Source organism: Sarcophilus harrisii, chromosome 3, assembly GCF_902635505.1.
Source record: "Sarcophilus harrisii chromosome 3, mSarHar1.11, whole genome shotgun sequence".
In the NCBI taxonomy this organism is placed as follows: Eukaryota; Metazoa; Chordata; class Mammalia; order Dasyuromorphia; family Dasyuridae; genus Sarcophilus; species Sarcophilus harrisii.
In genome coordinates this window covers 416,160,592-416,186,332 of record NC_045428.1, presented here as the reverse complement: position 1 = coordinate 416,186,332, position 25,741 = coordinate 416,160,592, and the positions used below count along the sequence as shown (strand labels likewise).

Below are 25,741 nucleotides of genomic sequence, written 5' to 3'. Positions count from 1 at the left end.
TAAAAAGGAAATAGGTAAATAGAGGGGAAAAAATCCTGAAGTAGTTTTCTCTAATAAAGATCTCATTTCCAAAATATATAGGAAAGTGATTAAAATTTACAGGAAGAAGAGCCATTCCTCAAATTGGTAAATGGCAAAAGTATATGAATAAGCACTTTTCATCCTTTCAACTCATGCTATCAACTTGGACTGATACTCTACAATTAAGGAAAAAATGCTCCAAATCACAAATGTATATTTTTTAAAATATAAAAATTAAAGCAACTCAATTTCTTCCTCATGTTCAGTATATTGAAAAAAACTACAAAAGGTAAAAATGACAGATGTTTTCAGGGGCTAAGAAGAAAAAAGAGGTCCATTAATACGTCATTTGTAAAATGACCAAGTCCAACTATTCTAGAAAGCAATTTGGCACTATGCCCCAAAAAGTCAGTATTCATCTTTACTTTTGTTTCAAAAGTACCATAACTCATCATATACCAGAAGAGATGACAGAAAGGAAAAAGACCCTTATGTACAAAAATATTTGTTGTAGCTCTTTGTGTAGTAACAGGTCTTAAGAATTCTGATTGATGTAATAACAAACCAGGATTCCAAAGGGACAGTGATGAAGCATGTAACCCATCTTATGACTGAGAGGTGATAATCTCATAAGGCTAAGTGAAATATGTGTGTGTGTGTGTGTGTGTGTGTGTGTGTAAACACACACATATATAAAATGTACTCAATAATGAAATTCACTTTGGCTGGTAGATATGTTTGAAAATTTTATTCTTTGTAGTTCAGTTGGAAGCAGAAAATATGTTCCAATTTATAAGCAACATATTTTTTAAATATTTTAAAAACAATACAACTCAACTTTTTTTTTTTACTTTCTTCATGGATAAAGTTTAAACTGCCCAGTGTTTACAACCAAACAAAACTTTAAATGATACTATTTATACCAGTTATAGTTCAAAGAAAACTCTAATTGGTATTAAGTTAATTTTTAAAATTATACATGCAAAAGAAATTTAAGAGATTTTAAAAGGCAAAAAGGTCTATTCTCAAAAAACCTAATGCTAAAAATGGCCAACACTGTGATGCTTTCAAAATAATAGGCTCAATCATGAATACATTTCTCTAATATTTAAATAATTTTTTCTATAAATTTCTAGGTGATATTAATTAAAAATTACAGACTTTTTTCCCCCTTAGAGTCATTGGTAAGATAATAATAGATTAGTGCTTACAGAAAGCAACCAAGTAATCCTGGTCTGTATTATGATATTTGACATATTCATTGTGGTGCCTTAAACAACTTCCTAAAGCTGTGATGTAATTTCATCTACAGTATATAATAGACTAATTATCTACTTCAAGAAACTGTTGTGAATTTTAGCTAATTATTATGTATAAAGTTCTTTGAGGGCTTCAGATGAAAGAGTAACATACTACTTAAAAGCATACATCCCATTAATAATTATATAATGAATGTTAATGAATATATAATTTAACACAATTTTAAAATTTCAAAAAAAGTAGGAAGATTTAGAGTGATGTTTCAAGAAATGGAAAAAGAAAGTACAAGAGAAATGTGGAAGCAAGATCAATATAACCTAACAGAAGAATGAATATGGAACATGAAGATGAGAAAAGTTGAAAATGATTCCTGGGTTTTGAATATTGGTGCCTAAAAGGATAGATAGTAATGCCTTCCATAGAAATAAGGAAAATTAGGAAAAGCCAAATATTTAGGGTAAAGGATAATGAATTCTATTTTGGACATAGTGACTTTAAAATTACTACAAAACATCCAGATGATAACATCTAACAAGTTATAAGTTTTGTGAGAGACAAGGAATGAAGGCAGATTTTGGAACCACCTGAGTAGATGTATTAAATACATGCAAATAGACAAGATCATAACAGAGAGAAAATAAGAGCACACCTAAGCAAAGGGGGTAGGACATAGGCAATGATTCTGTAAGAACAAGGAGAATAATTCAGATAGACAGGCAGAAGACCAGGTGAGGATACTGTCACAAAAAACTAGGGAAGATTGAATATACAAGAAAAGAAAGTAGTTCAGTTGTCAAATGCTATATGGCAATCACAAAGGATAAAGACTAAATGGAGGCAATAGGATATGGCAATTAAAAATTATTAGTGACCTCAAAGAAAATAGTACCATTTGAGTGATATGATAATAAAAACATTCTATTAAAATACATTATGAAGCTTTATAAAAATGTCTCTAAGTAGGATAACTTAACAGAACAGGATAACTAAAACAGAAACCATATAAAAATATGCTACAAAAAAACTAAAAGAGCTGGATATGAGAATTTTTTTGGAAAAAAAATCATACAAATTATATACTGTAATTAAATAAAGTACAACTAAGTACCAAATGTTAAGAAATTGCCATAATGTATTACAGAATCATATTTTATTAAATAATTTCTACAAGCATTGTTTCTTTAATTTCCTCATTAAAGTCAGTCTAGTTTTCATTTTACAATAGCAAGAATAACTCCCTAATACATTTTCTTTGTGTCAGACTAAATATTAAGTTCATAACAGACTTATTTTTCATCATAGAATTTAATATATTAAGTTTTATTTTTTAAATTAAAAATTAGGGACTCTTTGATAGACCTGAGGCCTATCATTTATGATTTTCTTAGTTTGTCAGAATACTGAGGTTTTTATTTTAGTTGCTATGAAAAAAATACTCTACAACTTGGTTTTATTGGAATGCACTTTTAAAGTTATGTTCGACGCTGACCTTTTTAATCAAAGCAACTCATTTTTGACAAATATTAATGCTTGTTGAACATTACTTACTACTTGAAAGGCATTGCCCTAGGAAATTAGGAAATAAAAGACAAAACAAAAAAAAAAAGTGTTCCTGCCCCAATTCAAATCCTATAAGAACTACTTATACATACTAACAAAGCCAATACTAAATGAGAAAAGGTTAAAAAATAAAGATAGAAATTTTCACATAGGAAAAAAATAGAGCACATTTAATTATTTTTATATGTTGTAATTTTTATCTATGATTTTAGGTAAGGAAAAAGAGGACATATGCTTTAGTCTGATGGAGTATGTTAGTACTTTCTAGTAATGTAAGTTTTTTTCAGGATAAGCCAGAAGTTGTCATATATAAGAATCAACCCATAGTGGTGCAAGATTTAAGCCATTGACAAGCAAAGGTTTCCAGTAACAATCATACATATATAGATATAGATACATACCTATATATATATAGATATATATATGGAAAACAATAGTACTTACTTTTATCTCAGTTAATTAAACTAATGAGAGATGATAGCTTGTTCCAGCTGCAAGGTCATTCATCTATGGCAAGAATTTACTCTATTCACAGGGAAAGTGAGTTTTTAACCTTACAAATCCAAAGCATATTTCTAATGAGGGTATGACCAGCCCTTCAACTACCCATTTTCATCACCTCAATGTCATATTCAACATTGTCACTCAGACTATGTATTAGTCACCAAATCTTATCATTCCTATCTCCAAAAAATATATCTACTAGTCCCTTTTCTCTACTCCCAAAACCAACATTATAGCTCATCACCTTTTACATGGATTACATGGATCACTTACTTGATTTTCCTGTATCAAGTTTCTCTCCTCTCCAATTTGCCATCCATGAAATTATCAAAATGATTTCCCTAAAGCCAAAATTTGGTCATATAAAGTTTAATAAAAGATCATGGTATTTAAACTCATTCACAAAATGGTTCCAATTTTTCTTTCTAGTCTAATCCTTCCTTTCCATGCATACACTTTATGTGCAGCCAAAATGTCATTCATATTATGCCATGCTCTCCCTTACAAATAACTATTTGACTACCCACTCTCTTTTCACCTGTGTCTTAGAATCATTTTCAAAATATTGTTCAAATATCACTCTCTGCAAAAAGTCATCCTTAATCTCTCCAGCCTTCCTTCCTCACACCTCCAAATATCTTGCCTTTACTTTTTACAAACTTAAGCTTATGCTGAACTCTTGAAAAAATATAAACTATTTAAGAACAGGAATGGTTGCATTGCTGTCTGTCTCCCAAGCACCTAAGACAGAATCTAGCACATAGCAGGTACTTCATAATTTTTTTTGGGGGGTGGGGGGTATTATTGTAATAGTGGTATTTCTGGGACATTTACATGGTTTCTTTCTTAGCCCAATTCCATTTCTCTCCAGCAAGATGGAAGGTCTTTAAGATCAGGAACTGGGGAGAATTCCTCATAGGAGAATCTCTGAATACTCTAGCATATGAAAAAGTGAGAAAGTAATAAAAATTAGCTAACAGAATGAATCAATACTGTGAGATGAAAAAAAGTAAAAAGAAATCTCCAGAAGAAAGGTATAATAAGAACCTAAGAAGAATAATTAGGAACCACCTACAGAAAAGCAACAATTATAATAACCTCCAGAGTAGCTTAGAAGCTCAAGAAAATAATTGAAGAATACTATAAAAATAGCAAATGTAAGAAATAAAGATTTTACCAAAAGAATAAATTGTTTTGAGCAACAGTAGAAAATGTTAATAAAGTGATGGCAGAAAATTGCAGAAGACACAAAGTGAAAAAAATGGAATAATTTCAGAATAAAATCAAAAGAAAACAAAATGCAAAGACTTGTAGCCTCTACAAAAACAAGGTAATATATTCTCAAGACAGAATTAGACAAGATATTAAGAATTATTGATCCCCCAAAAAATGATGAAATAAAGAACCTAATAATAATTAAGGAAAGCATATAGGAAAATTGCCTAGAAGTATTAAAAAAGAGGGGTAGGCACAAATTGGCAGAATTTATAGGATATTATTCAGGAGTCATTCAAAATAAACTTATCCAAAAATGCAGTTAGCAAGTTTCAGAACCTTATTATTAAAGAATCATGGGGCAGCTAGATAGCATAGTGGATAGAGCACCTAGCCCAGGAGTCCAGAGAATCTCACTTCATATATAGTCTCAAGACACTTACTACCTAATAGCTATGTGACTCTGGGCAAGTCACTTATCCCCAATTGCTTCACCAAAAAAAAAAAAAAAAAAAATCTTAAATAGCAGCCAGGAAACTTTCCCAATATGACCAGAGGTGTCTAACAACATGATAAAAAGATGCCTTTAAGTTTATACCATGTAAAAGGGGAGTTCAGGCTAGCATCTCATCAACCTACCACAATAAATTCCAAATGGCTAAAAAAAAAAAAAAACTAAGTGTATCAAATAAAAGTATACAAAATTAGAAGGCAGAACTATGGATAAGGAAAGAATGCATAACCAGACATAAGATAACAGACATTTAGGCAATTTTGATCATATAAATTCAAAAAAGTTTTTTTCTAACCAATGAAGCAACAAGAAAGGACTGTGTTTGGATAAAAAAATTTATTAAACATCTCTGATTAAAATCTAGCATAAACTCTGTAGCTTCCATGAAAGACAAACTCTTCAAGAGAAAGAACAATTTTGTCAATAGACAAATAATAAAAAAAAATGTTTTAAAAAATGGTTTTCAAAAAATAAAGTCATTTGAAAATACTTTGAAATTTTGAAAAATTTGAAAAATTTTGAAATTTTTGAAAACTTGAAAAATATAGAAAACCCTGAATAATCAGAGAAATATACATTAGAACACTGAATTACCTATGCATCAATTAATTAATTATTTTATTAATCAAATTGGTTGACATGGTAAAAAAAAAAGTTCAATGATATAAGAAATTGCAGGAAAACAGAAACTGCTGATAGACCAAATGAGATGATATTTGCAAAGCACAATCCTGAGATATAGCAAGTGTTATATAAATACGTTATTCTCTTCCCAACTAGAACTTTTTCTTCAAATATTCTGAAAAACACATAAAATTAGTCACAATCATTTTACTAGATATTTTACTCTATATTTTGAGGGAGGGATGTGTTTTGTGAAGAATTTCTTTAGGTTTTTGTTGGAAATTATCTACTGCATCAAGATAAAATATAAAAATAATGATAAAAAAGAAAAAAGAGATCTATTCAAAAGATGACAACCTATTTATGAATAGGGATTTTGTCCCCAATTTTTCTCTTCAAAACAAGTAAATACCTAACAATTTAAGAACAAATATTCAACAAAAATATCCAACTAAAGAATAAGATGAATGAGGATCCTGAAAGATAGTAAGCAAGTAAGGGAAATTATTATGAAAATTTCAAACTTCAGACTCTTGAACTTAACTAGCTGTGTGATCTAGACAAGTCAATCCTGATTGCCTCACCAAAAAAAAAAAGAAAAGAAAAAAGAAAAAGGAAAAAAATTTCAAACCATTAATCTAAAGATTTGTAATTATATAATTATTATTATCGGTCCACATCCATTGAACATAAGGTATTATATTTGTATATGGGCATAGTGGATACAAAACTCGGGGTTAGAAAGACCTGCATTTTATAGGTCTTTAGATAATCATCAATTATAATCAATAATTGCCTAAAAAGTATGTAGACATTTCATAGGATTTCATCCTTTCTCCAGTCACACCCTGGGGCAGGAAATCATTCTTTTACAACTTAAATAATATAAATAATTCTAAACAACATAAAATATTTTACTTGTATTTGTAAAAAAACAAAAGCAAAAACAAATTTGTTTCTTAAACAAGAAATTACTTATAAGATCCTATTTGAATAAGTTATCAGTTAGTCAACAAGTGAACACCTATTCCACATTTATCTTAATCCCTATACCATAAGGTACTAAAGTATCTGTCCCAATGATCTTACAACCCAATTGTAGAGATATATTCATACATGAAACAATGAGTACTACAATTTTACATATTATGTAAAAAACATTAATATGCTAAAAAGTATTATAAAATAAAGAGAATAAATAAATAATAATGCATCAGTTGTACAAAACAAGACAGTAAGGAGAAGAAAGGCAGTAGGGGAGAGGTTAATGTGAACTGCTGTTAGGATTTCAAAGAAGTTATTCAACAAATATTTTGGTGGTATTTATGATATACAAGGCATTATTCTAGACACACTAGAAAGACTAAAAAGAAGCCTGTACATGCGCGCATGTGCGGAACAGAAAGTCTAAGGGAAATACAGATAAATAAAATACAAAGTCAATATTCATAAATTTAGAGCTCAAAAGAATTTAGTCCACCTCCAACTACTTCAATACCCTTATTTTACAGATTAACAAGTTGAGGCCAAGAGAGGAAACTTGCCCAAGATAAATATAGGATTTGAACCCAGGTTCTCTGACTCCAGATCCAGTTTTTTTTCATTGTATCATATCCACATTCATCCCAAAAGCTACAAAGAGTACTGCCATAGGAATTTAAAGACAGGAGAAATAACTTCTGGCTAGAATCATGGGGAAAAAAATCCATAAAAAGAGTTAGGATTTCAAGTGATCAATAGGTAAAGAAAAATTATAAGGCGTTCAAATAGGGGGAAAGGCATGACCAAAGGTAAGAGAGAGGAAAAGCTTACAACTCAAAATAAATAGTAAAGCCTAATTATAATGTAGTGTTTATATTTGGAATTCATGTATAGCATCATAGAATCAATCGATTCTACTGCTATAAGCAAATATTGAAATCTTCCAAAGTCATCAATTCTTCTGAAAGTTTAAAAATTCAAAGTACATTGTGTATTTCCATGAATTACAACTTCTCTTAAAGCATAGTTGTCCTTAAATCCTAATGCCAGATCTACTACTCATAAATGTTTCAGAATTCACGAATCCAACTACATGTTCACCTGCATGGAAGAGATGCTACAGTACTCTGTTTTCATCTATTTCTCACCACCTGTTCATTTTTCTTTAAATACTCGGGGGATAGATCATGTTTTAAAAAGTAAAGCTTGTGAAGATGAAAAAGGGACTATGTGGAGGAAGGGGGAAATATAAAATGATTTAATTTTAAAAAAGAAAAATAAGGCTCTTAAATTGTTTTAAAGGAATTAAAGAACCATTTTTCATTCTGCCTCCACTGCAGAATTCTAAGTAATGAATTCAAATCAGCCTTACAAAATAGCAGCAAAAGAAATAATTCATATACAAGGTCTGTTACCTACCTTTAGTCATTTTGACTTCTAAAAAAGTCTAGTGCCCACTATGTATACAGTGTTATATCATTATCTCCTCAGATTCATGTTTTCTTAATTAATTTTAAGCCATATAAGAAAAAAAGTTATATATTCAGAAGCACTTTTTATCCAAGTAGCTACAGTACAGAATTTTTATTCATGTTTCTGATGCATATCAAGAGAATGTCCTGACATTCAGCTCTTGCAGAAGATTTTTCCATGAAAGAACAAAAAATACATGCATTATCAAAGCACTGTCAGCACATCACACACAATCAAATTGTGAATCGAGCCAGATCAGGACCTTTCACTATTTTGATGGATGAAAGAAATGATGTCAGCACTAAGAGAAAGGTCTGCATTGTGATTAGGTATTTTGATCAAGATTAAACACTTATGAAAATTTAACTCCAGACAATGCCTTAAAAAATAAATAATGCTGCAAGTGTTGAAAACATCTTTGGATCACTGAATTCAGTTTTCACTGACTCTTAACATTTCATGGCTAAAATGTGATTGGGTCTCATGCTGACTCAGCACTTTATAACTGGCAAACCCAATTTGGTTAACAGCAAAAGAAATGAAATATCAGCCTCTGCATCTGATTCTTTTCTGTGCTGCCCTAGAGACACTAAGCCAGCAGTAGCTAAGGCAATATAAAATCACGTCCCAAACAATATTTACTGAAGGCCACATACATGTTTAGAACTAACCAAAATGAAAACTAAAACATCATTAATATCGACATCTACAAACAAATCTTTCATCAGAGACAAGTTCTGAAATCCAACAGTAAAAGTAAACATATTTTATTACTCTTTTAATAGATCTTAATGTTCATATGTTTAAAAAGTGGGTTTTAGATAAAAGGTCACCATTTTTATGTATCTTGATATGTGATGCTTTCTCTCTTTAGTCACAGGTCATTCACTGGAAAGACCAGTTCTTCATTCTCTATCTCCCTACTTCCTTTTAGGAGAAACCACTTATAATTTTCATAACATTCTCAGATATTCCAAGAGAAAAAAAGACAACAGAAAGACATATGAAAAGCATTCAAATGTCTCTTCAAATACCAAGAGATTCCATCGAAAATGCTGACCCAAGTGAGTCATACCACATACATCAAAAGGAGAAGAGGGGAAGAAAAGTGACATATTTACTATAAGGCAACCAGGAGCTGGTCTCAGAAAAACAGGGACCCATCTTAGTCATTGGTAAAATGGTTAGAACTGCCTATCTTATGGATCACAGACCTGCTGGTTTTGAAATTATCTGTCACAGATATTGTAATACAACTGTTTCTTCTGGAATGATCTATGATACTAAATGTGTTGTAAAGAAAATAGCTAAGAGGAGTCCCAAGTTTTATTTGAAATCTCATATGGAGGTCATTTATTTCAAGAAATAAAAGAAGTAGATCTTGACTAAGTAGATCATTCTAAAAAAATGTTGGGAATTATGTTATAGTGCTAGGTCAGAGTATCTGAACTAAAAAAATCCCAGCTCTGCCCCTAATCTGTGTGATTTTAGACAAGTCACAGCTCTTGGGGCTCTACTTTTCTCATATGCAAAATGAAGAGATTAGAACAAATGATCTTTAGCTTGTAAATATGTGATCCTGTCATATATCTGAGACATGACTGACTAGTTATGTCCCCAGAACAAGAAGTGTAAAAAAAAATGTCCTTGAGTTTGCCGAAACCAAAGAAAAACTTCTCATGTCTTTTCAAGTCTTACATAGTACTTCTACCTTCTCCTGAGGACCTTCCCTTATATATTTCACTTTTTAAAAAGAGACTATTTATAGAATGCTCCCCCTTCTTTCTGCCTCACCTCATCTCACTCAGAAGTTTTTCCCAAAAAATCTCCTTCAATTCAGTCTTGAAGAAGTGGGCCTTCTCTTTACTAACGGAAAATTCTTTACATGTAATGTATTTTTTTATTACTATCTTTATTACTATCTCCACTCTTTCGCTAATCAATCTTGATCACCTTTCTTTGTACTTCCCAGAACTTAGTACAATGACAAGTAGAAGACATTTAATAAATTCTTGTTGATTGACTAGTAGAGCTGTTTAAAAAAAAAAAAAGCACAACACTGTCAACTGAGGGTCCAGTGTAATAATTTCAGAGACCAACTTGTCCTAAAAAAAAGAGGCAACCAGGACTATCTGTCTATAGTCAGCAGTGAAATAGAAATGAGGCCAGTGTTGGAATTCCCCATCTAGCCTTTGGGGATTTGGAGGCAGTCCTATTTTTTGGTATGATTTTCCATCTCCTATCTTCCTTGTTGACAACTGGGCCAATTTATAACAAAATACTCCAGGATGCTTCCTGAAGATCTCTAGAAAGAGAAAGAAAGGGTAGAACTGGTTGTTATTCCCATTAGAGTTTCAAGCCTGTGACTGAAAGGGAAAAGGTAACCCTTTGATCAACTCAGAAGTTACATATACATTTCTCTGGACAATATGGAAAGGATCAGTAATATCGATAGATAAAAATAAGAAAGTTGGTTCATCTCTATGTGTACCTTTTGCTATACTCCCAAGTGGGCAAAAACCTCATAAAACTCCCTATAAAGGAATGGACTCAGGCCCTGAATATTTTTCATTAATTAAGATTTATTTCCCCTGTACTTCAGTCCCTTATTGTACTAATAGCTTTTTATTAATGTGATAATGGATTGTCAACTATATTAACAACATATTTACACACTGTTAGGCACTTACTGGAGATACTACATTAACCCAGAATATAGTTGTAGGTATTTTGGGAACTGAGGCAGACAGGCAAGACATGATACTTTCAGTGTAGGAAATCTAGGTGAGTATGTATACATCTATGCCTGTTTTATATATGTTTGGGGAAGATATTTCCCCATAATTTCAGACAAGACAGTAGTTTTAAAAAAAAGCAAACACTATTAAAAAAAAAAAAAGGTAAACATAACAGATACTGTGCTAGACTGAGAATACAAAGATAAATCTGAAACAGTATCTGTCCTCAACAAACTTACTACATACCTGGGGAGATATATAATAAAAAGTATAGATATATTTGAAATATATACAATGTAAAAACAAGGTCTTGGGGGGAGACTAGGAGACAATGGACTAATAAGATGGATCAGAAAAGGCTTTATATAGAGGGTAAAACTCTACAGAGTGGTAGATTATGGGGAGAATCTAAAGAAATAGGGTTAATCAGAATACCTAGTTCGATCAAAAGTATAGGCCCTCACCAAACACTTGGGATCTTCCCAGTACAAATGAGTCTACGAGAGATATTAAATATAACTGATTACAAAATAAAAAGGGAAAAGCTATACATGTATAACCTATATCAGATTGTCTTTTCAAGGAATGAGAGAAGTTGTAACTCAAAATTTTTAAAAAAATTATTTACATGTAATTGAGAAAAAAATAAATGTAAAAAAAAAAGAGGGGGAAGAAAGAGATTTATATGCATTAAGACTTGGTTTCAGGCCAGATTCTGACATTTATCTCACTATCCTATGCATGTTAATCTCACCGAGTTTCATATTCCTCTTTGATAAAATGAGAAAATTGATGTTAATTATTTCTAAGATGTTTTCTGACTCAAAATTCTATAACACTAAGATTCTGAAATTTCAAAGAATTAGTTGATAAATTGGAATGCTAGGACAAAAGAAACCAGTTGAAAAATCAATGAGGATAAATCCTGTATTAAGGTCTTTTCAAAAATTATATCGATATAGAATGAGGATATTTTGTTTTAGCAGAAGTATAGATAAAAAAAAAACCACTCCAATCATAACTCAGTAAAAAAAATTGTTGAATGACTACTCAAATTTTAATGTAATCTTAGGCTTTATTAATAAAAGTACAGAGATCACATCACAGATAGTAAAAGTATCACCACCTGTACTGGGCAAACTTTTGTTTGTTTTAATATTTTTTCCAATTGCATGTAAAAAAAAAAAAAACTTTTAAACATTCCATTAGAGAAAAATAAAATATTAAATCAAGTCCAATTAATTTTTTAAAAAGAATTCATAAAAAAACGAGTTCCAAATTCTCTTTTTTTCTCTCTTTCCCTTCCCCACTCATTTGAGAAAGCAATTTGAGATATACAAAGGCAATATGCAAAACATATTTCCATATTAACTATGTTGTGAAATAAAAACAAAAAATAAAAATTTAAAAAGTATGTTTCAATCTAGATTCAGACTCCATTATTTCTTTCTCTGGAGGCATATAGCATTTCATCATAAATCCTTTACAAGTATCTTAGATCACTGTGTTACTGAGAATAGCTAAGTCATTCACAGTTGATTATCATATAATGTTCTCCTGGTCCTGCTGACTTCATTTTGCATCAGTTCATTTAAGTCTTTCCAGGTTTTTCTGAAAGCATCCTGCTCATTCTTACTTATGGCACAATAGTATTCCATCACAATTACATGGCACAACTTGTTCAGCTACTTCTCAATTGATGGACATCCCCTCAATTTCCAATTCTTTGCCACAACAAAAAAGAAGAGCTGCCACAAATATTTTTGTACCTGTAGGAGGTCCTTTTTCTTTTCTTTTCTCTTTGGAATACAAACTTAGGGTGCTTTTGCTGAGTCAAATAGTATGCTTTGGTTTGTCAATGGGATAAGACATTTGCAGTAAATAATAGATTAAAATTTACAAAAGCACATTACCAACCAAAAGTACCACACCACCTCATTTGATCCCTGTAAATTTGTGAATCAGATACCATGGATACTACTATGATCATTTAATAAGAAAATTGAGTCTTAGAAAAATTAGACAGCTTGCTCAAAGCTACCATGGCTGGTAAGCATTATTGGATTCAACCCAAGTGTCTCCTGGGTGCAAATCAAACACTCTTTCGGTAGTATGCTGAGTTCTGTACATATTTCATAAGGGAAAACTGATAAACTGGCACACAACCAAGGAAACGTAATAAGATTAGGGAGGAGGGGTGTGGTCTAAAAACCACAAACCAGGAGAGGATCACAATGAAAAGATGGCAGTTGGAAAGATATTATGTTTTTTTCCACAAACTTCTCAAAAAGGAATTATATGCATCAGATATAGAGTTAACTAAAACTGAAGCCACAAGAAGACAAAAACAATGAAAGAAGTAATTCTCATGAAATAACAATTATTTTACTCAAGTTCCACTTACTATCCCCCATCCATACTCAAATATTGAATCTGTTCAGCTAAAAGAGGAAAAGGTTAAAACACCTGGGATGGAGAAACCAACTGAGGATCACAGTAGCAGAAAAATGGGGGGAGGGAGGAAACTTATGTCCTAAAGGGAATGGGGGCTAAAAACCCATTTAGAGACAGTCTTCTTCCATAGAATTTACTCTATGCAAGAAGGTAACTAGTTTTTCATATCCCCCAAATGTGAGGCAAATGAAGTCCCAAGATCATGATCCTAAAATGGGGGTTTTCAAAATACCTTACCAGGTAAGGACCAAAAACAAGCAATCTCAGACAAAAGGAATTGACTAAGAGAAGATTGCAGTGGGAAGAGGATGAGAAAAGGACAAGAAAAGTATCTTCAAAAAATTGAAGGGGCTATCATGTAGAACAAGAATTAGTTGTTTTTTTTGTTTTTTTTTTTGGTTGCCACCAGAGGATGGAACTAATTATAAGTAGATGTTTCAGAGGCAGAATAAAATTTGGTATATGGAAAATCTTTGTAACAATGAGGGCTGTTAACAAGAGGGATATGGAGATCTCATATAAGACCTCCAAAAATCAGAGGCTGGAGGGTCATTTGGTCAGGATCTACAGGAGTAATTCTTCTTCAGAAGTAAAGCTAGCTAGACATATGGACGGATTTAGATATATCATAAAAATACAGATATGTATTATAATTATATATATGTGTGTATATGCATTATCAACTATATTAACAATATATTTACATACTGTTAGGTGCTAACTAGAGATGAACTAGATTAACCTATAGGACTGAATATAGTTGTAAGTATTTGAGGAACTCAAGGCACATAGATAAGATGTGGTACTTTCAGCGAAGAAATTTAAATGATTGGTATAAGTTTTGGGAAGATGTTAAAGTAATAATCATGATCTCAAGACCATACAACAGTGAAAAATAGATATAATAAAAATATGTATATATGTATGTGTATACACACACATACATAATTTAAAATAAGATAGTAAAATTGTTCTATTTGTGGATCTTTCTATACTTTTTTTATTCTATGCATTTAAAAATGTTTTACTGATACTTTTTGCATATACATGGGATGTCCTAGAAATCTGAGCGTAGTTTTAAACTTTGATTAGCTTAAATCTGCAATAAGATTTTTGGGATATTTGGTACTTCAGGACCACCTAAATCAATATCTCTATCATTCCAATTAGAAGCCCTACCTTGCAGCAAATGCATATTTAACAAAGATATACAGTCAAGTCATATAATTAACATGTCATAGTCATGCCTGAGAACAAATATTTCTCTTCTACATATCTAGTCCTTTATTTCTTATTAAGTTCACTATCAGGGGTCCACTCTCACATCTTAGGGACCAAAGTATCCAAATAATTGGTATCAAAACCTTGTTCCACATTTAAACATTCATTTTTGATAAAACTTTTCTTCAAATACATCTTTTACACAATTTCTTCTTGGCAATATTTTCCAGCATACTCTCACCCACCATGTTTTATGATTTTCAACTTTATTCTTCAAAGACTTTAGTATTCCATGCCTCAAAACCAAATAGCTCTACTAGAAGAATACTGATATTTTTTTTAAAAAGTGAATTTTTGTTTTTAGAAAGAAGCTCAGTCTCAAAAAGAACTTTGTGATTTCCCAAAGAAGCAATCCTCATCCTTCTCCTTTCCAGACTCATCAACGTATATTTGCAATATCTAACCATGATGTAATATATAAATATAAATATATACACGTGTATGTATATAAAATGTAAATGTATATGTGTATATATGTCCACATACATATATATGAATAAACTTTTAATTGGAGGCAATTTTCAACAATTTTTTGTATTTTTTCAGTGTGAATAGTTAGGTCACACTTTAAATGCAGATTGTTTAAGAACTTCCTCTAAAAGATATAAAATGTTCTAGGAGTTGATGAAATCAATACGATTTAATACTTAAAGATTAAAGATCTCATCTTCTACTGGTGGGTTTACACTACACTATAGAACACTACATTAGATTTCCTTTTGAAGATTGTCTTTCTTGTTCTTCTCTCATCCTTTCCCACCTCCATCTTTTCTTAGTTAAGATACATGGTAGCAACTACCAGAGGAGAGCAAATTTGCTTTTACCTTGATTCACATTAATGATTAGCATGATATTGAACAAGGTAATCTCAGTTATTATAAGAATCCTTGAAAGATACAATTTTGACATATGCATAGGAAACATTTTGCTGAAAGAAAGCCTTTCAGATGTCTTTCTTTTCTCCTTCCTCCCTCCCTCCCCTTCTTCTCTTATCTCCCTCTCTCCCTCCCTCCCTCCCTCCCTTCCTCCCTTCCTTCCTTCCTCCCTCCCTCCCTCCCTTCCTCCCTTCCTCCCTTCTTCCCTTCCTTCCTTTTGCTGAGGCAATTGCAGTTAAGTGACTTGCCCAGGGTCACACAGCTAGCAAGTGTTAAGTGTCTGAGGCCAGATTTGAACTCAGGTCTTCCTGACTTCAGGGCTGGTCCTCTACCCACTGCACCACGTAGTTGCCCCTAAGATATGTGTCTTTCTCAAAAAAAATTTATTGTCATCAAAAAATAGGCTCTATGTGATTTTTTTTTCTTTACATCATTCAACTATGTGATAGCAAAAATTTAAAGCATATTGCTTTCAAAAGCCTGATGATTCCTATTAGATTCCTTCATCAACAATTCTACCAATGTATGTACAGATTATTGTTATGAAAATTTCATTTAGATGGTTAAAAAGGATATGCCTTTGTACTTATTGATGTTTTCAGTCAACAGCCCTTTTTGTTAATGAAGGTCAAGTTTTTTACATTCCTTTCCTGTGTTTCCCTCCTTCAGATCCCTTGAGATTAGATACCTAAACGTGTTCAAAATTGTGTTCCTTATAACAACACTTGTATTTGGTCTACCTGACCCAGCTATTTTTCTCATTACTACTGGAAGAACATTAGTATTTATTAGAGAGGAATTCTGGTTATAAGGAGAAGCATGAAACTACTGCAAATACTGAGAAATTCTTAAATGCAATACAACATTTTTTCTTTCTTCTCTGTACACTTCAAGGGATTATTCCAAATATATTGACATATAAGTAACTTAATGGACTGGTTTGTCAATGCCATTTCATAATCCAGGAAATACACATTCTCCTAAGCATTCTTCTACGCCCAAACCCTTCAGAAATCATAGATTTCACTGAAGAGACAATATGGATACACAGACCTTAAAGGAAATTTGTTAAAACATGTCTTCCCAGAGCTACCTTCATTATATGTACTGATAATTCTCAGGATCAACAAATTATTTAGAGAAGTCATGTCAGAACTAATGTAATTGTCTCATGTCTTCATTATCCTTTCATATAATGCTAAATTTTACCTCTCTACTCAAAAGTTGCTGACTATATAGCTTATTTTGAAATGACTGTTTTCCTGACCTTTCTGGCTACTCTATATGTACTTTGTACAGATTTTATGTTTACTTATACATATACAGATTGTTTACCTCCAAGAGCATATAAGTTCCTCATAAGCATGAACTTTCATTTTCCCTTCTGTATTCCTAGGGCCTGATGTAAATACTAAATAAATGCTTATTTATTGGTAACCAGTTTATGTTCTGTTCAAAAAGAGAGAATGTTTCATTTATGTTTTATTTTTCAGAAACTTCCAACCCTCTTATGGAAATAAGTTTTCATGATATGCAGGTAGGAGACTCTTTAAAATGGACAAACTTTCAGCCTATTTCTTAATCTTGAACCACATTTTCTAACATAGTTTTTGTAATCTTCCTCTTTGCATTAAAGTTACAATGTATTAAAGTGCATGTCTGACTAGGTTAGTCAAGTTTTTCACAGAATCTCTTTATTCCTTCATCTCTTGCACATAAACTTCAATATTCAAATGTAAGTTCAATAACATTCAAGAGGTAAAATATTTCAGGGTGACATCTCCAAATCAGATGTTTTACTCACAGGTCATAATGAAGTTCTTTCAAAGTCTAAGCAATTGACTGATAATAACCTATCCTTAGTCTTTGCTTCCAAGTGATGTCACAGAACCCTGAGGTCTCAGCAAAATATTTTTATGAACTGCTTTGTTAAATTCAACATTCTTTTTTGAGAAAAAATATTTTTCCATCCACCCTCCTTTTCCTCTCCCCCTCACCCCCCCAGGAAACTATGAAAATTATCTTCATGCTTAGGTGAACTGGTCCATGGTTTGAGTAAGAACAAAAGTAAATTTCCAAACTTACAAATGAAATATAATTTATCTGCCTTCTCAGTGTCCAATTTCTAAAGCAATATGGATTTTTCTTTAACAGGTATATCAACACTTTAAGTCACTTGTCAGAAAAAAATTAAGCTAGAAGGTAGCACTTGCTGAAGTCTCATCTGACATCTAATATTTAAGAAAGACAATGTTAATCATTATTGGACTATATAATGTCCAGGTTAACATTTAAAAAATTAACTATGTATTTCTCCAGATTGTTTAAATTTTGTCCTATATTCAATTAATTAAAAAACAACAAACCAGATCACATTCTCTTAAGAAAAAACCCAGGGAAATTCTTTCACTGAGTTACAATGTAATACTATACCATAGTTTCTACGAAGAATCAATATCAGAAGCACAGTGTTGAACACTTCAGTATCTTTTGTAAAAAACTACAGTAGATAAAAATGTCTTCTATGTTATCTAAAAAAAATTTATGTTCATATGAGTACGATTTCTATTATCAAATATAGCAATAGTCTTTTAATTTGCTTTAGACACAAGTAAACTCAAAGCTAATTTCATTCAACTGTAATAATTAACTAATCTCAGGTGCCCTTACCATTTATTCCTCTGCTCATTTCACTAATTTTGTTCCATTTGTATTTTAAATTGTCTTAAATTAACCTGCTTAATTTTGAAAGCTACTACAAATCTTTCTTTTTTTTTTTTTTTTTTTTTTTTTTGAGATTTGAGCCAAGTGTAACTTAGATAAATAACAGAATAGAATTTTTATTGTTAGAAGAAACCTCAGGACTCATGAAATTTAATATCTTCAATTAACAGGATTAAATAAATTGAAATCTGAAGATGACAGGATAAACTAGTCACAAGGCTACAATTAGAACCCATGTTCCCCATATCTTTTACCCAGTATTTCCTTTATTTTCTGGGCTTTTTTTTTTTTCATGTTGTAAAAGGACTGACTGAGCAAAAAGCTGAATTAAACATCTAAAGTCATCACCACATTTTAAATTATTTAATTTTTATTGAGGGTAATAGACTGGTATATACTTCTAAGAATTTCATAAATAATCAAGCAACTTAATACTAGTTTGTAATTCCATTACAAAGATTAAAATTCACCAAGTAAAGAAATATTGTAAACTGAATTTCATTGACCAGGAATGAAATATAGACTCAAAGTGTCTTTTTACCAAAATTAGAAATACTCTATTATCCTGTAAATCCTATATCTCTTCTCTCTCTTATGGCAAAACTCCTAGAAAAAGCTGTTGATCAAATTGCCTCTGCTTTCTCACCTACCATTCATTTCTGAACCTCTTTTGGATTACTTTTAAAGTAAAACCAATTTCTATAAGATTCCCAGTGATTTCTTTCTCATCCAATGCCTTTTCTTTCGTCCTTATCTTTCTTGATCAATATCTGTCTCTGGCATTTAACGTTGTTTACTACACCCTCATATTGGACATTCTCTCCTACCTGGGTTTTTCTGACACTGCTATCTCCTGGTACTCTGCCTGATTTATTATCATCCATCCCCTTTCCACCAACATCATCTATGTCCTATCCAATAAACATGGGTTTATATCAGACTCTATTGTGGACCCTCTCCTCTCTTCACATTCTCTCTCTCTTCACATTCTCTTGGTGATATCATCAGCTCCCATGGATACAACTATCATCTCTATGCAGATGATTCCCAGATCTACATATCCAGTATTCATCACTCTTAGGAGCTCCAGTCTCCTGTCACCAACTTCCTGCTGGGCATTTACACCTGAATGTCCTATAAGCATCTCAAACTCAACAAGACCAAAACAGAACTCAATTCTCCTGATAAACCTGCCCTTCCTCCTAAATTTTCTATTTTTATTAAAGGCACTACTAGTCTTTTAATAACCTAAGTTTACAAACAAGGAGTCAGCCTTTACTTTTTACTTTCACTCATCCTCTAGAATCAACCAATTGCAAAGTTTTGTCAATTTACCTGCATATATCTCTCAAGATCTGTACCTTTCTCAATAAATATGGCTACTATCCTTGTCCAGGCTTTCATAATCACCCTGTATCCAGTTTCTCCTTTCTCCAATCCATCCTCCATACAGTTGCCACATCGGTGTTTTAAATAACTTGGCCTGCCATTCTCACTTCCCTGCCCAAGAAAGTTAAGTTGCTCCCCTGATTCTAGTAAAAATATAAAGGCCAGTTCATAAACTGGCACTAACCTTTCTTTCCAGATTCATTACACATTATTTCCCTTCATACATTTTACATTAAAACCAAACCAGACTATTTCCCATTCTTCTACAATAGTCAATCTTCCAAATGGTGCTCCCTACATCTTTTATATGCTGGTGCCTAGACAGTTTCCCTTGCCTTCCTCATTTCTGTCTCTTGGAATCTTTAGCTACATCCTAGGTTCAACTTAAATACCACCTGCTTCAAGAGATGTTTTCTAAATCCCATAGTTTGTGCCCTCATTCACTCTGTACTTCTATTTATTCAACCGTATCTATCCCTTCCTCTTCAGTAGAAGATAAACTGCTTTGGGGCAGGAATTGTCTCACTTTGTAGCCATATGCTCAGTGACTGGCATAAAACTTGCTATAGAATAGATATATTAAATGTTTATTAGTTCATATGATGGCGGAAGGCAGCAGGGTACATTAATAAGAACATAGTTGTCCAGATTTTAGAAGATCATGGTTTAGAGTCTCCTTTTAGCTATGTGATACTTCTTGGCTATATGATCACAGAAAACAGTCTCATTTTTCTCATCTATAAAACTGGGTTAAGAAAACAAATTATTTAACTTAAAGAGTTACTGAGAAGAAAACCCTTTTATAAAACTTAGGGCTCTACAATAGCTATTCTTATACTGAGAGTATTATGTAGGTGTTTTTAGACTTCTTGTAATTAGTGAATAATAAATGAGAAGAAAGAGAATAGTTGTATTATCTATATGCTGCTAGCTAATAACAAAACCAAGTCTCTATGTTCAGGATGAAAGGGTTAAAAAATCTAGTTTCTTATTGGAGGAGGGCAGCTGAGTGAAGGTGAAAGTTAACTGGAGGAGATTGGACCCAATCAGGACATGCTGAGGAGATAAGGAAAAGGGGACTATTTTCTAACATTTTTAAAGTTGGGTGACTCTTGAGAGGGGGGAGTAGTAATCTTATGATTTCTCCAAACTCAGATGACGTTTTAGAGACTTAACTTCACAAAATGGTGGATAAAGGTAAAATAAAGTCACTAATTCTATTTCAATATTATACTATCAATGATCATAAAAGCTTCCAATTTCTTTTTACCAATTTGCACTGGTCTAGGCCAGACTTGGTTAACTTTTTCTTCTAAACAATTCCTCTTTGGGGTGTCCTCACCCACACTGCATTCCTATTTCACCCAAAGAAGGAAAGAGGATAAAAGTCCCTTATCATGTTCCCACCCATTTCTAAGGATAGATAAAAAGTATTTTTTTGTCCATCTTGTCTTTGTTGTCAGAACCTAACTTCTGAAATAAAGCATTTTCATACTGTTACCACAAGAAGCACACCTCTAATATATATATAAACTTGAACGAGACGAGGTGAGATCTTTCAAGATAGTTGTGAAAATCAAGTAAAGCTTCATCTACTTCAGAGTTTGAGTAGGCCTGAAGGACTTTGAAGATTGAGTCAAGGGCACAGTTAAGTTCCCTTCCAGCTATCCTCCCATGACATCATTTTCTCCCTATTTCAGTCAAATATGGGCAACTATGTACTTATTGGTCAAGTTCAATTTCTTGGGTAGTTCCCGCATTTAGAAGATCCTCAGCCAATGAGGATGAGGGTCAGTGGTGGGGGTATTTGCATTAGGGATTAAAAGTGTTGCTCCTGCTCCAAAAGGGGCTTCCTCCCTTCGATTGTCTGCTGGACAGATGGGACACCCTTCTCACGAGAATGTATAATAAACTTTGCTTTGCTTCCAGAGATATCTCCAGCTTTTTTTATTAAATGGTGACCCCTCACCATTTCTGAACCACACAAACTGAATTGATGACCTTCATTCTATCATAAGTAATGCGGCTCTACTATACTAAAAAGAGAATAGTTAGAGGGCAGAACCAGAAACAATAAGTGGAAGCTTCAAATAAGGAAAATATGGGCTTGAAATCAGGAATATTTTCCTAACCATTTGAGCTTTTTGAAAGAGAAATGGCTTTCAGCAACAGATGCTGTTTCTTTGAAAGTCTTCAATTATCTTTACATGTTTTTGGAAAGATAAAATACTATTTAAGAAGAAGCTGGCCATCCTTTTTGGAGTGATGGCAGTGTTGCTTTCATTTCTTGACTAAATGATCATGAAGGTCCCTACCACTTCTTGAATTCTATCATTCTAAGTTGTTTTCAATATGTTGTGGTACCTATGATATACCCATTTGGAAATAACTCAATAAGCAATTAATATCTTGGGGCTAGAGTTCTAGTCCCAAACTAGGAGAGAAACTAAAAGAACATAAAAAGGAAGCAGATAGAATTTTTGGTTTTACCCATAGTTAGGAGTCAAGAAAACCAAATGTTTACTTCTGAATTTATATTCTGATAATCAGACAGAAGGGGAAAGAAAGGTGTTAAGCATACTATCAACAGATAGCTCACAATAATATCAAGTGTGGCCAGAACCACATTAAAATGTAATTGCGAAATATCTAACAAAATAAACAACTATTTACATAAATATATTTACATGTACATATATTTATATTTTATATAAGTTTATTTATATGGATTTATATAAATGTATGTAATGTGTTCATGTTAATGTGTCATTTTCTTAAAATATGTACCCACAGGGATCCTTATGAATTACTTAGAAAACTTATTTTCATTTGATTTTGACACCACTGTTCTAGACAAAGGGAAGAACACAGAAGCAGTAAAGCATATGGTATATTATTGGGACAATGAGTCAAACAGTTTGGCTACAACATGGGATAAATACAGATAAGGCTAGTAATTTAGGCTGAGACCAGATTATGGGGAACCTTGTAAAAAGTTTGAATTTAATCCTCAGTCAAGCCAAGATTCTGTAAACATTAACCATTATACAATCTTATTTTTAGTGCCTAATAAAATTAATTCTGGCAAAGTTTACCTTTTTTTTTCAAAGTCTACTTTTAAGAAGCATATTTTACAAAGTACATGAGAGCAATTTAAAAATTATCTTACAAGGCCTTTGTGCCTAGCAACATGAGAAATTTGACATTGGTTTAATTTTAAGACAAATCTAATTCATTAATAAACAAGTAGAAACACTAGTATGCCTAGAGCTATGCTATCCCTGGGAAGAAAGACAAAAGTATCTGACATTCTCCTCAAAAAGACTTCAATCAAGAGAATCTAGGTCTTGACAAGATTTAGATAGAGAGTTGAATTTGTTTTGTTTCTTTTTTTCCCCTAGATTTCTGCAATGTTTTTTAACATCTCTCCTGAAATAGAAATTAAATTCAGAATGCTCTCCACCTAAATGTTTTATAACAAAGAATAAAACTAAACCATTTGATGGCCTTGATTAATGCAATCAACAAATTCCAAAGTTATTATTAAAAACATCAAACAAATAGCTTCCTAATGAAGACTTCAAGTACACGATTCTTCTGATAAACAGTGGTTCTCATAGCCTACATTTAATGTCTATGGAAAAATTATTGGATACCCCAAATTACAGATAAGAGTCCAATCTGTTTCTAACCAAAAATCCCATTCCTAAAACAATCTTGTGCTCTGAAGAGCCGACTGATAAATTTTCATAGCTAACATTTATATTTTAGAAATGCACAAAAGCCATAAATTAGGACTAGTTTTACTTTTTATTGATTGTCTAGACTTAAGAAAGTGATAAGAATATGTTAACTCAGATTAAACTTTTTTTTGAGAGTCAGATGTTCAATATTTACCAGCACATTCTTGCTTATATATGATCACAAAGTCTTCACTTGAAGAGTGAAAGAGACCTGAAGCCCAGGTAACAACTTAAGAAAATCCTTACTGGCAATAGATTCTGGCAAATTTCAAGCAACTATATCTTAAGAGCACCAACCTTGGAAGTCTGGAAACCTGGGCTTGATTTCCAGCTCTACCACATATCATCTGTATAACCCATATTATCTGGCAAACCATTCAACCTATTTCCTTATTTATAAAACAGGAATGCTAATATTTACACCACCCAGACTGCAACATTTTTGTACCAAGATAATGTTGGAAGCATTTATTTCTGTAAATTGCTATATAAATACAAATTGTTACTAATATAGAACATTAGACAAATTATGTAGAATTTAATGGGTTTTTTAAAAACTTTTTTAAACACTAAATTTTATGATTTTTAAATGATTTATGATTCTTAAAGAATATTTGGGGAAAAACATCACATATTATTAAACTTATTACATCAAAATATGCCAGATATAATCTTAGCACTACATTCAGTTGACTGAGATTTAATAGATTTAATATCTTAAACTGCCAGTTTCTGAATTGTAGCACACAAGAAAAAAACATAGTACTGGATAGTAAACTCCTTGACTCCTTACTAGAGGTTAGGTATATAGTTTGGATCCAAACAGGGGAAGGCCTTTAAATATCAAAATTAAAGGTTTTAAATATTATTTTGTCAACAGAGACCTACTCAAGATTCTTGAAAAGAAAAATGATTACAGAGAATCATGTTTTTTTTTTTATTATTTGGAGCTAGAAAGAACCCTAAAGCTTGTTTAATCTAACACCTTCATTGTAGAGATAAATGTACACAGAAAAAGTAACTAAGGTTACTCAGGTAGGAAGAAACAAAAGTCAAGATTTAAAACTAGTTCCTCTAACTCCAAAGTCAGTACCTCTCCACTTATGAATCAATAAGATTCTTTGAGCATTGGTGAAGAGGATGAATGGGAGAGGGTTATATGATTATTTCAGTTTTTTAAAAAAAAAATACTGGGCCATGGAGGTTAAAGGTACCCACGGGTAGTTGGAATTAAGGAAGGAACATTGGGAAAAGATGGGGCAGGGAGAAGAATGAAAGTATAGACTTGGGAGCCACTATGCAAAAAGACAAAAACTAAAATGAGAGGAGACATCATCAAGGGAAAAAATTAAGAGAAAGAATGGGAGAATATGCTTAGGGAAATAACATTGAAAAAAATTTTTTTTATTTACAGGACAGTAGAATGAGGATGCAAAAAATAAACAGAGGTAGCATGGTTGAATGGAAAAAGTAATAGATATTAAGTTACAGGATTTGAATACTAACTCTCATTCTTAAGACTGAATTAGACGATCTCTGCTTTCTTTTCCAACTCTAAATCTATGATCTATCTAGGTAAAAGGAAACGCAAAAGAGTGAAACATTGTAGAAACCAAGGGAACAGAGTATTAAGCAAAAGGTGGTCCAGTGCCAAATGTTACAAATTAAGGGAAAAAAATATCAATTTGAATATAACGAAGTTATTAGTGAACTGGGAAAGAGCCATTTCAATTTAAGATTGGAAACTAAAACCAGATTACAAGAAATTGAATATTGACAGGGTACTACCTTTTAAGACTTTCAGTAAAAGGTAAGAGAGTTAGAATAATAATTTGAAGAAACAACATAAAAGTAGAGTCACTAGGTTTGTTTACTTGTTTTAAGGTGGGGTTAAAAAAAGAAAAAAAAAGCAGCCACTGAGTTCAGTGAAATACCATGATAACCTGAGAAATAACCTGAATGACCCAGCCCAGCAACAAACCGACTTAGTCAACAGCAGAAACACAAAGAGTTCTTCTGTAAGGAAAAGAACATCACTTCATGTTTGTAAGTAAACTTGGTGGGAGGAATTTTTGTAACTACTATTTCAAGTTTGATCCCATTCTCCCAATAAAGCAAGGTATAGAGAAGTGAGTCCACATTAGAAAGAATGTTTTTATAGTTTGCATGTTACTGTGTCCCCTCAGTAAGTATTATTTGTAAAAGCTAAGTAATACTAATTGTTTATTGAGAGATAAAGGAAATATCAGTTTGTTAAATGATACTAAAAAATTATTAACTGACATTAGTATATGATATTTGGAGAATCAGACTGAATGCTTAAACTGACAATATTAGAATACCTGGAAATATAGCCAATTTCTAAGAATCAAATTTACTAGCACA

At 32.1% G+C, this 25,741-nt stretch overlaps 1 protein-coding gene across 29 annotated transcripts in view; it reads right to left on the bottom strand.

Moving 5' to 3' along the window:
- The window catches only part of BAZ2B (bromodomain adjacent to zinc finger domain 2B), a 325,060-nt gene that overhangs the window by 262,303 nt on the left and 37,016 nt on the right, over nt 1-25,741 (bottom strand). The window contains exon 1 of one of the 29 annotated variants that reach the window (XM_031960597.1): nt 19,052-21,156. The exons of the other annotated variants lie outside the window; for them this stretch is intronic. The gene's annotated coding sequence lies outside the window, so the exon portion shown is untranslated. Of the gene's footprint in view, nt 1-19,051; nt 21,157-25,741 lie in introns of those variants that run through there. 29 annotated transcript variants of the gene reach the window in all.